This window comes from Nicotiana sylvestris, chromosome 7 (genome assembly GCF_000393655.2).
Source record: "Nicotiana sylvestris chromosome 7, ASM39365v2, whole genome shotgun sequence".
NCBI lineage: Eukaryota > Viridiplantae > Streptophyta > Magnoliopsida > Solanales > Solanaceae > Nicotiana > Nicotiana sylvestris.
In genome coordinates, this window is record NC_091063.1 from 101,470,065 (window position 1) to 101,481,407 (window position 11,343).

General features: G+C 33.2%; 1 long non-coding RNA gene across 1 annotated transcript; it reads right to left on the minus strand.

Annotated features, from left to right (window-relative positions):
• Window positions 1-2,566: 2,566 nt before the first annotated feature.
• On the minus strand, window positions 2,567-4,260 carry LOC138872603 (uncharacterized). The gene is made up of 2 exons (XR_011401046.1): window positions 4,144-4,260; window positions 2,567-3,701 (listed from the first exon to the last, which is right to left on the minus strand). It is a non-coding gene; the product is annotated as an uncharacterized lncRNA (long non-coding RNA).
• Window positions 4,261-11,343: the final 7,083 nt, after the last annotated feature.

The window sequence follows — 11,343 nt, forward strand, 5'->3', positions numbered from 1 at the left end:
AATTGGATCATTCTTGTACCCTTCTTTCAACAGGTATTCACTCAGGCGATTGTACCACATACGACCTGATTGTTTCAATCCGTATAAAGATTTCTGAAGCTTTATTGAACAAGTTTCTCGAAAACTTTTATATGCTTCTGGCACTTTAAATCCCTCAGGTACTTTCATAAAAATTTCGTTGTCTAATGATCCATACAAATAGGCTGTAACAACATCCATTAGATGCATATCAAGTTTTTCTTGCACTGCCATATTTATGAGATACCTGAAGGTGATAGCATCCACTACAGGAGAATATGTCTCCATATAATCAATTCCAGGCCTTTGGGAAAACCCTTGTGCCACAAGTCGTGCTTTATATCTAACGACTTCATTTTTATCATTTCGTTTCCGCACAAAAACCCATTTATACCCTACTGGCTTTATGCCTTCAGGTGTTCGAACTATGGGTCCGAAGACTTCACGTTTTCCAAGTGAAGTTAACTCTGCCTGGATAGCGTCTTTCCATTTTGGCCAATCATTTCTCTGTCTACATTCATTGACAGATTTTGGTTCAAGATCCTCATCTTGTTGCATTATTTCAACAGCAACATTATAAGCAAAAATGTTATCGATAACAACATTATTTCGGTTCCATCTTTTCCCGGTTGAGACGTAACTTATTGATATCTCTTCATTTTCATTATTTTCAGGTACCTGGACCTCCCCTAAGGTCTTATCATTTGTTACGTCTTGGGGCTCTTCTTGAGCCACTACCTCCGTGTTATGTTCACTTTGATCATTTGCTCCTTTTCTTCTTCGAGGATTTTTATCTTTAGAACCGATTGGTCTACCACGTTTCAAGCATGGCTTAGACTCATTTGCTTTAATTAATTGTCCTGTCGGGATATCAACTCGAATTGGTGCATTAGCAGCTAGAATATGTGACTTGGTCACCCTTGGTAGGTCAGTGAATGCATCTGGCAATTGATTTGCAATATTTTGCAAATGAATAATCTTTTGAACCTCTTGTTCACATTGATTTGTTCGAGGATCTAAATGAGACAGTGATAATGCATTCCAATCTATATTCTTTTTCAGCTGCTTATTTTCTCCCCCTAATGTTGGATATACTGATTCATCAAAATGTCAATCAGAAAATCTTGCCGTAAATAAATCTCCAGTCATCGGCTCTAGATATTTTATAATTGAAGGAGATTCATATCCAACATATATTCCCAACCTTCTTTGAGGACCCATCTTTATGCGTTGTGGTGGAGCAATTGGAACATATATCGCACAACCAAAGATCCTAAGATGGGAAATATTTGGCTCCTGACCAAAAGCCAATTTCAATGGGGAGACTTTATGATAACTTGTGGGTCTTATCCGCACAAGTGATGCTGCGTGCAAAATAGCATGACCCCATACTGAAATGGGAAGTTTTGTTCTCATAAGCATTGGTCTAGCAATTAATTGGAGGCGTTTGATCAATGATTCTGCTAGACCATTTTGTGTATGAACATGAGCAACTGGATGCTCAATTGTTATCCCAGTTGAAATACAATAATCATTAAAGGCTTGGGATGTAAACTCACCAGCATTATCAAGACGAATTGTCTTAATTGCATAATCTGGAAATTGTGCTCTTAGCTTTATTATTTGAGCCAACAATCTCGCAAATGCCATATTGCGAGTTGATAGTAAGCACACATGTGACCATCTTGTAGATGCATCTACCAAAACCATATAATATTTGAATGGTCCACATGGAGGGTGAATGGGCCCACATATATCACCTTGTATACGTTCCAGAAATGCAAGGGGATTCCATCCTAACTTTAATAGTTGATGGTCTAATAATTAATTTTCCTTGAGAACATGCAGCACAAGAGAATTCCTTAAATTGAAGAATTTTCTGATTCTTCATTGCATGTCCATGTGAATTCTCAATTATTTTACGCATCATATTAGAACCAGGATGGCCCAACCGGTCATGCCAAATAATAAAATTATCTTGATTAGTAAACTTCTTGTTTACTACGGCATGTGTTTCAATCCTGCTAATACTTGTGTAGTATAAGCCGGAGGAAAAAGCGGGTAACATTTCAAGCACATATTTCTTACCGGACGTTATTGTAGTAATATAAAGATATTCAATCTTTTCATCATTTGTAGTCTCAATATGATAGCCATTTTGGCGAATATCTTTGAAACTTAATAAGTTTCTTTGAGATTTACTACAATATAGTGCTTCATCAATAGCCAAATTTGTTCCTCCTGGTAGTAATAAATTGGCTCTTCCAGAACCTTCAATTAATCTTGTACTACCGGATATTGTATTAACATTCGCTTCTTTCATTACCAAATAAGAGAAATATCTCTTATCTTTTAAAATAGTGTGTGTTGTAGCACTATCCAGAAGACATATATCATCTTTATTAATCTTGAGTCCAACTGAAGACTGGGGAATTTTCATATTCTTCATAAAAAAAGACAAATAATACATCATAAGAAATATGAAAGACAAGCAAAAAAAACATTAAGAAATATATTAGAAATATAGAAACTAGCAACACATGATGCATTAGGAAAATACACTCAAGAAAAAATAAACTAGTTGCAAACATAAACATAACAACTTTTATAACTTCATTCCCCAGTAAGATGATTCATTCTTCAGTCAATATCCTCAAAGAAGTCTCCAACTTCTAAATGAGTAATATTTGTTAGGCCTTCAAAATCATCATCTTTATATGCAGGATGTGCCTTAGAATCATATTTATTTGAGGGACCTGCTTCATCATTATTATTTTGAAAGGTCAAGTGTGCCTCCACATTATTTTCTTTTTTCTTGAGGGAGGCTTGATAAAGTTTGACAAAATATTATGGCGTACGACAAATGCGAGCCCAATGACCTCTCATACCACATCGGTGACACATACTAGTTTTACCTTTTGAATGATTAATTTGAGAACCCTTATTGTTCTCCAATTTATTTCCACCATAATGACGATAATTGTTTCGCCCCCTGCCACGTCCACGTTTACGACCATGTCCACGACCACAGTAATTATTTTGTTTTCTTTCAAACTTATCATATGTTGCTACAGCATTCACTTCCGAAAATGGAGCTGACCCAGTGGGACGGGCTTCATGATTTTTCATTAATAGAGTATTATTCTGCTCAGCCACAAGTAGGCATGTTATTAACTCAGAATATTTCTTAAAACCTTTTTCACGGTATTGTTGTTGTAGCACCACATTTGAAGCGTGAAAAATAGAAAATATTTTTTCCAATAAGTCCTCATCTGTGATAGTGTCTCCACATAATTTTAATAGAGAACTTACTTTAAAGAGAGCAGAATTATACTCACTTACAGTTTTAAAGTCTTGCAACCTTAAATGTATCCACTCATACTGAGCTTTCGGTAATACCGTAAGTTTTAGGTGGTCATATCGATCCTTCAAATTAATCCATAATTCAAGTGGATCTTTTACTGTTAAATATTCAGTTTTTAACCCTCCATGTAAATGATGGCGAAGGAAAATCATGGCCTTCGCTTTATCCTGATTTGATGCTTCATTTCCTTGTATAATCGTATTTCCAAGACCTTTAGCGTCAAAGTGAATTTCAGCATCAAGGACCCATGATAAATAGTTCTTCCCGGTGATGTCAAGTGCCACAAATTCAAGTTTTGATAAATTTGACATAGCGAAAACTATCATAAAAGATGAATAAGTTAGAGAAATAATTATAATAATAAACAATTAATGAAACAAATCGATTAAGGTAAAAGAAATGAAAATAAAGCTATATCATGTTAGCAATCTACTATTTCATTTTATTCATGCCATAAAATAGAAACTATATATTGTTTCATTTCACTTTATATTATTGATATATATATATATATATATAGAATTTAACGTTTTATTAGTTGCAGTGACTAGATAATGTATACACTACATACATATGCATACATTTTTTTTAATGGTATTGTGTCAGGTGTGAAAAACAACATGATAAACAAAAATATGAAAAAGGGAACAACAACATGAATGATGTAAATTATCAAAAATTGCAAAGAAAAATTTAGGTTGTAAGAATTAAGCATATGATATATGTACTGCCATAAATAAAATGATTATAATGATACATACCTCAATAAAATATGGCTCAACTTAGCTGGAGTTAAGAATAAAATTAGAGCTTCGTCCTGATAACATGTTATGAAATAAAAGCAATTTAGTAAAACATGAACAAGAAATAGAGATAGAGAGAATGAAGAGATTTTCTTCTTCAATTGTGTGTTTTTTTCTATCTATTACAAGGCCTTTATATAGGCATAAAAAGTGAAGAAAATATGTCATGGAATATGTCATTGAACAAACAAATTATGTCATTGAATATGTCATTAAGCATTTTAGATGAAGATCATGGAAGAAGAGTAGACATCCACCATAATGTGATATTCATCATAACAATCTTCCGTTTAACTTTGGTCCCAAATATACCTTTATTGTAAGTGGACTAGCTCATATTTGCCTCTCAAAACTAGTGAACTTTTAACTATTATTTTTACCTATTTAAAATATATTTTATGGAAAACTTACACAAATGTTTCAAATAAGTCTCAACTTACTAACCTCTAGCCATTAGTCATAGACTTACCAAAACTAGCCAAGAACATATAAAAATTGAAAAATCAAATAAATAAGGTTCTTTCTCTCAAAGAATCACATGAAATCTCCTTCCATATTTTTAAACGTTAATAGCAACATTAGATGCAAGGCGGAAAGGAAATTGCATGGATGAAGTAGCAAATAAGGTAATGAAATACAAAAAGAAAATAGACAATATTCCAAAAATCTAAGCAAAAAAAAGAATTTTTTTCAATGGGTATAGTTGAAATTCATTGAAAACATATAGATAAGTCAATATACAAAATTTGAGGAAGATTGGAGGTGATTTGCACTAGTTTTGTATCAGAATTCGTAATTAAATCGAGTTCAAAAAATTCTTCTGCGACACATGTATCAAACATGTATCACGTATTTATCTCACACACATGTATACATGTGATACACAATTGATACAAATATGATATATATGTGATACACAAATGATGCAAAGTGTGATACACATATCATTTTTTTTCATGTTCAGTTTTTACTTCGAATTTTCAATTCAAATCATCTCAAAACTTCACCAAATCATCCCAAAAATAAAATTCAAGCTCCTTAAGATGTACCCAATCTATTCTAATAACACCCACTCAAAAGAAAGCAAAAGATTTGACCCTTTTTTTTTGCTACAAATAGCTAATTGGCTAATATTAATAATATTTTATAAATTGACCAATTTTTGTAATGAGCTACTAATAAATGAACATAGCTGATAGTTTCCCTATTTTATTAATAAAATGGAGAGCCACCTCACAAGACAATAATCTTAACACAAGAATTTCCTTATAAAAACTTTTAAGTAGAAAAATTTCATAGACCCAACATGGGTAAAAGAGCCGAATTTTTTAATTGCTCATCATATTCCTGTCTTTCTCCTATTAAATTTTTTTACTCTCCTGAAATTTAACAACAATTAGACAGCACATTAATTCTAGGAAACCAATTATTTTTATGGATAAATAAATAATTTTCAAAAACGCAAAAAATATCAGTGAAAAATAATTAAAAGTAAATAGAGAAATTGCAGGGTAATAATATGTACACTTCACAACAAGTTTTGTCTTGCTGAAGAAATTATAATTGTTGTCATGCTAGTAAGAATAAAATTCATAAAATATTTATTTTATTATTTTAAGCTAAATTTATGCATATATTGCAATTGCATAAATAAGAGAGTAGTAATCTTCACATAAACATAACTTGAAAGCAAGAAAACTTATTAGTTATTCTTTGAGCAAACTGAAGGTTTTGTAACTTTCTACTTTTGATGTACATTTCTAAAGAAAAAAAAATAGCCACATGCTCTTTTTCTTTTTATTCTCTTCCTCTTGTTATTTTAGAAATAAATGTAAAATAAAATTTTTACACTAAAATAAAAGGTTTGGTCGAAAAAAATGAATTTTGTTAGTTTTGAGGGGTAAATATGAGCTAGTCCACTCATGATAAGGGTATATTTGAAAAGAGAGACAAATCTAAACCAATCCACTAATGATAATGACATATTTAATAGCAATTTTTTTTTAATCTATTTCCCATAATTGAGGGGCAATTTTTGCCCTTTTCCCTTCTTTTTATTTGACATGTGAAAGAGAATCACGAATCTTCATTTTTCCCTCAAAAGGAGGAAAAATGAAGCTAACCAAGGAAGTAAAGAAAGATCCTCCACCATGCACGAACTATAATTAATGAATGAAACTCTAAAAAGCAGTAATGTAGAAAGTGGACAGCCCTTTAACACTTAAATTTAAAAAGTTAGCTTTTCTCACTACTAGCCCTTTTAACACTTAAAAAAGTTGTGAGCTTTTCTCACTACTTTAAGACGGATTAACTTTAACCTTTTCTTCTCTTAATGAACTTTCATCTAAAGCACCTTTTTTGTGTCTTTAAAGCCTTTCAGGCTATTTTCCTATTAATTACAATAATAATAATAATACTCTTTTCGGTTCATAATAAATGATCAATTTACCTTTTTATTTTGGTTCAAAATAATTTTTCATTTATAAAATTAAGAAAAAATTCAATTTATTTTTCTAAAATTATCTTATGTACGTATTCCTAAAAAATCTTTTACTCCCCACATTAAATTTTGTTGCAGCATTTAATTAAAGGTAATTTAATTACAGTAACTATTTGTCTAGAATTTAGTATTTTCTTAATAGGTGTACCCAAAATAAATTGGTCACTTATTATGGATTAGAGGGAGTAAAAATTACATAATATTAGAAAGATATGTGAACTTGTAGAACACTTTCTTCCTCCCTTCATACACAAGGAAATATATCTCTATGTGGTGAAAAAGGAAGCACGCACGTGTGATTTTAGAATTGAACTGGGACCGATGGAAAACATAATTGCGTAAACTTTTTTTTATTTGGATCATTTATGTCCATTAAACATTCGACCTTCAATTAAATGAAACTACAAACTGTATAGGGTAAAATTAGCAGATGGCAGGTGGATGTTCGTCAAGTTAACATGTGACAGTAAAGACACGTAGGAGATGAGTCAGTAAATAACTGACATCGGATTAAGCTTGTGGTCGGTGTTGCACTAGTCCCGATATCATCAAGACCGGAGAGAAGAATTTGAAAGCAAAATACCGGTTGATCGAATAAGGCAGCATTAAAAGAGCAGCTGTTATAGAGAATCTTAGTATTCACACTCAATTGTTATGCTGTTTTTTTTATGTATTTAATTAATATATTAAATACTTAAAAGAGGGTGAATGAGAAATGGAGGGAAATAAAATTTTTGAGTGAAATTTTAAGTTCCCCCCTTGGTAAATGGACATTCTCCCATATTGGAAGAGGAAGAGGGTTTTTATGGGTATATAAGCAATTGCTCTTCTTCTAGCTCTTAAAGAGTTGAGAAGAAGGCAAGCATCGCGCCGTCGTCGTCGTCGCTCGGCTCGGCTTCGGCTTCGGCTTCGGCTTCAGTCAATTGATTGATTAACTTTTTTGACCAAATTTATTTGTTAATAGTAAAATATTAACAGAAAAGTTATTAAATATTTATTTTAATAACAGAATATTAATATTTAATATTAAATCCAATCCTGTTTTCTATTTTGGTAACAGAAAATTAACTAACCTCTTCAATTTTCCCTCTTTATTTTCTCTCTTTATTGTTGAGTAAATAGCCATTTATGTAATGGTATTTATCTTGTGGCCATTTTGCAGAAACAACCATTCTGAAGAGTTACACCTCTTCAGATTTCAGCTCAACTTTGGCTATAAATACAACATTGTTCTGCTCAAAATTTCACTACGATTTTCTGAGTTTCTCCTCCTTCTGCATACTTATAGCATCAAACAAAGTAATAGTAAGTGTGATTTGCTACCGAACTTTGTGTTCGCTGAAACACTGGGGTTTGAAGTACCACTAGACCAGTGTGTAATTCGTTCTATCCTGGGAGGAAATAATCCATAACCTTGGGTACTAGGAGGGGATTAAATTCCTTAAGGAAACACTGTGAATTCAGTGGGCTCGAATTGGTTTTCTATTATTTCGTTGTTCACTTCTATTTATGTTCATTTATATTTCCAGACTTATTTTACAAATACAGTTTACTAACAAGCTTAAGGAATTTAATATATTTTCTGTATTTGTACTCACTATTTCTGGAGAGTAAAACCTTTATGGTTTTGTACTCAATTAAAATCTACGTGATTTTAACGTTTGTGTCATTCTTTTACAGAAATCACTAATGATAATGTGAACCAAACTGTTCCAATGGTGACTGCTAATGCCTCAACAAGCCAAACGACACCGGCAACATTGGCACCGGCGAAGAAACCCAGAAAATTTTTCGGGATTGATTTTAAGCGCTGGCAGCAAAAGATGTTCTTCTACTTGACTACTCTAAGTCTTCAGAAGTTCTTCAAGGAAAATGTTCTTGTGCTGTCCGATGAAACTCCAGAAACTGAACACTTCCTCGTGATTGAGGCGTGGAAGCATTCAAATCTTTTGTGCAAGAATTATATTCTAAGCGGGCTGGAGGATGCTTTGTATAACGTCTATAGTGGCATGGAAACGTCAAAGGAACTGTGGACTGCGCTTGAAAAGAAATACGAAACCGAAGATGCCGGGTTGAAAACATTTGTTGTTGTAAAGTTTTTGGACTACAAAATGGTAGATAGCATGTCTGTTATTACCAAAGTCCAAGAATTGTAAGTTATTATTCACGATCTCCTTGCTGAAGGTCTTGTCATCAATGAAGCATTCCAAATAGCAGCGATGATTGAGAAGTTGCCTCCTTTGTTGAAGGACTTCAAAAACTATTTGAAACACAAACGCAAGGAAATATCCCTTGAAGATCTCATTGTTCGGTTGAGAATCGAAGAGGATAACAAAGCTGCTGAAAAGAGAGGCCGTGGAAACTCAACAATAATGGGAGCAAATATTGTTGAAGAGAACAAAAAGAGGAAGAACCCAAGTAAGAAGCGATTCAGTGGAAACTGCTACAACTGTGGAAAAACCAGACACAAATCTACGGAGTGTCATGCTCCAAAGAAAGACAAGAAGAAGATTCAAGCAAACATGGTTGAAAAGCGTGATGATGTTGATGACTTATGTGCTATGCTTTCCGAATGCAACTTGGTGGGCAATCCTAAAGAGTAGTGGATTGATTCTAGACCTACTCGCCATGTTTGTGCCGTTAAAGAAGCTTTTGCTACTTATGCTCAAGTTGGACCCGATGAGACGATTTCTATGGGAAATGCTGCAAAGTCCAAGATTGAAGGATGTGGGAAGATATTTCTCAAAATGACTTACGGCAAGGTCATGACTTTGAACAACGTCCTTCATGTTCCCGAGATTAGGAAGAACTTAGTCTCTACTGGACTTCTTGTAAAGCACGGTTTCAAGTGCGTTTTTGTATCTGACAAGGTAGTGATTAGTAAGAATGAAATGTTTGTAGGAAAAGGTTACCTTACTGAGGGCCTTTTCAAGCTGAATGTAATAGTTGTTGAAACTAATAATAAAACTTCAGCTTCTTCTTACTTACTTGAGTCAAATGATTTATGGCATGTACGTTTAGGTCATGTCAATTATAAAACCTTGCGAAAAATGATAAACTTGGAAGTATTGCCTAAGTTTGAATGCGAAAAATCAAAATGTCAAATATGTGTGGAATCTAAGTATGTTAAACATCCTTATAAGTCGGTTGAAAGGAATTCAAATCCTTTAGACTTAATTCACACAGATATTTGTGACATGAAGTCAATACCATCTCGCGGTGGAAAGAAGTATTTCATAACTTTTATTGACGATAGTACTCGATATTGCTATGTTTACTTACTTAATAGTAAAGATGAAGCAATAAACGCATTCAAGCAATACAAAAATGAAGTTGAAACGCAACTTAACAAGATAATTAAAATGATAAAAAGTGATAGGGGTGGTGAATATGAATCTCCTTTTGAACAAATATGTTTAGAATATGGAATTATTCATCAAACAACGGCCCCTTACATGCCCCAATCCAATGGGATTGTAGAAAGAACGAATCATTCATTAAAGGAGATGATGAACGCATTATTGATAAGTTCTGGTCAGCCACAGAACTTGTGGGGGGAAACCATTCTTACGGCTAGCCGAATACTAAATCGAGTACCCCATAGAAAAACACAATCCATTCCATATGAAAAATGGAAAAGAAGGAAGGCTAACTTGAATTATTTTAAAGTGTGGGAGTGTTTGGAAAAAGTGCAAGTTCCTAAACCCAAAAGGGAAAAATAGGACCGAAACTGTTGATTGTGTTTTCATAGGATATGCGACTAATAATAAAGCATATCGATTTCTGGTTCATAAATTAGAAAATCCTTACATTCATAATAATACGGTTATAGAATCAGATAATGCCGACTTCTTTGGAAATATATATCCGTATACAAAAGAATGTGACTCGATTGGTGAAGAATCTAAATGACCTTGGGAAGAAACAAAAGAAAGTACACTTAACCAGGATGATCCAAGACGTTGTAAACGTCAAAGAACGTCTACTTCATTTGGATCAGATTTTGTGACTTTCTAATTGGAAAATGAGCCTCAAACATTTAAAGAAACTATGTCTTCTTCAGAATCATTGTTATGGAAAGAGGCAGTCAATAGTGAAATAGAATCCATATTGAACAACCATACATGGGAATTTGTTGATCTTCCTCCTGGAAATAAACCGTTGGGTTCTAAATGGATCTTTAAGAGGAAAATGAAAGATGATGGCACTATTGACAAATATAAGGCAAGACTTGTGGTCAAAGGGTATAGACAACGAGAAGGTCTTGACTATTTTGATACATACTCTCCAGTTACAAGAATTACGTCCATACGAATGTTAGTAGTGTTAGTAGCAGTTTATGGTCTTGAAATTCATCAAATGGATGTTAAGACGACATTTTTAAATGGAGAGTTAGAGGAAGAAATCTACATGGAACAACCTAAAGGGTTTGTGGTTCCAGGTAAAGAAAAGAAGGTATGTAGACTTGTTAAGTCCCTTTACGGATTAAAACAAGCACCCAAACAATGGCATGCGAAATTTGACCAAACAATGTTGTCAAATGGATTTAAGATAAATGAATGTGATATATGTGTGTACATTAAAAATGTTCTAAATCACATAGTCATTGTTTGCTTATATGTGGATGATATGCTCATAATGAGTAATGACATTGCCAA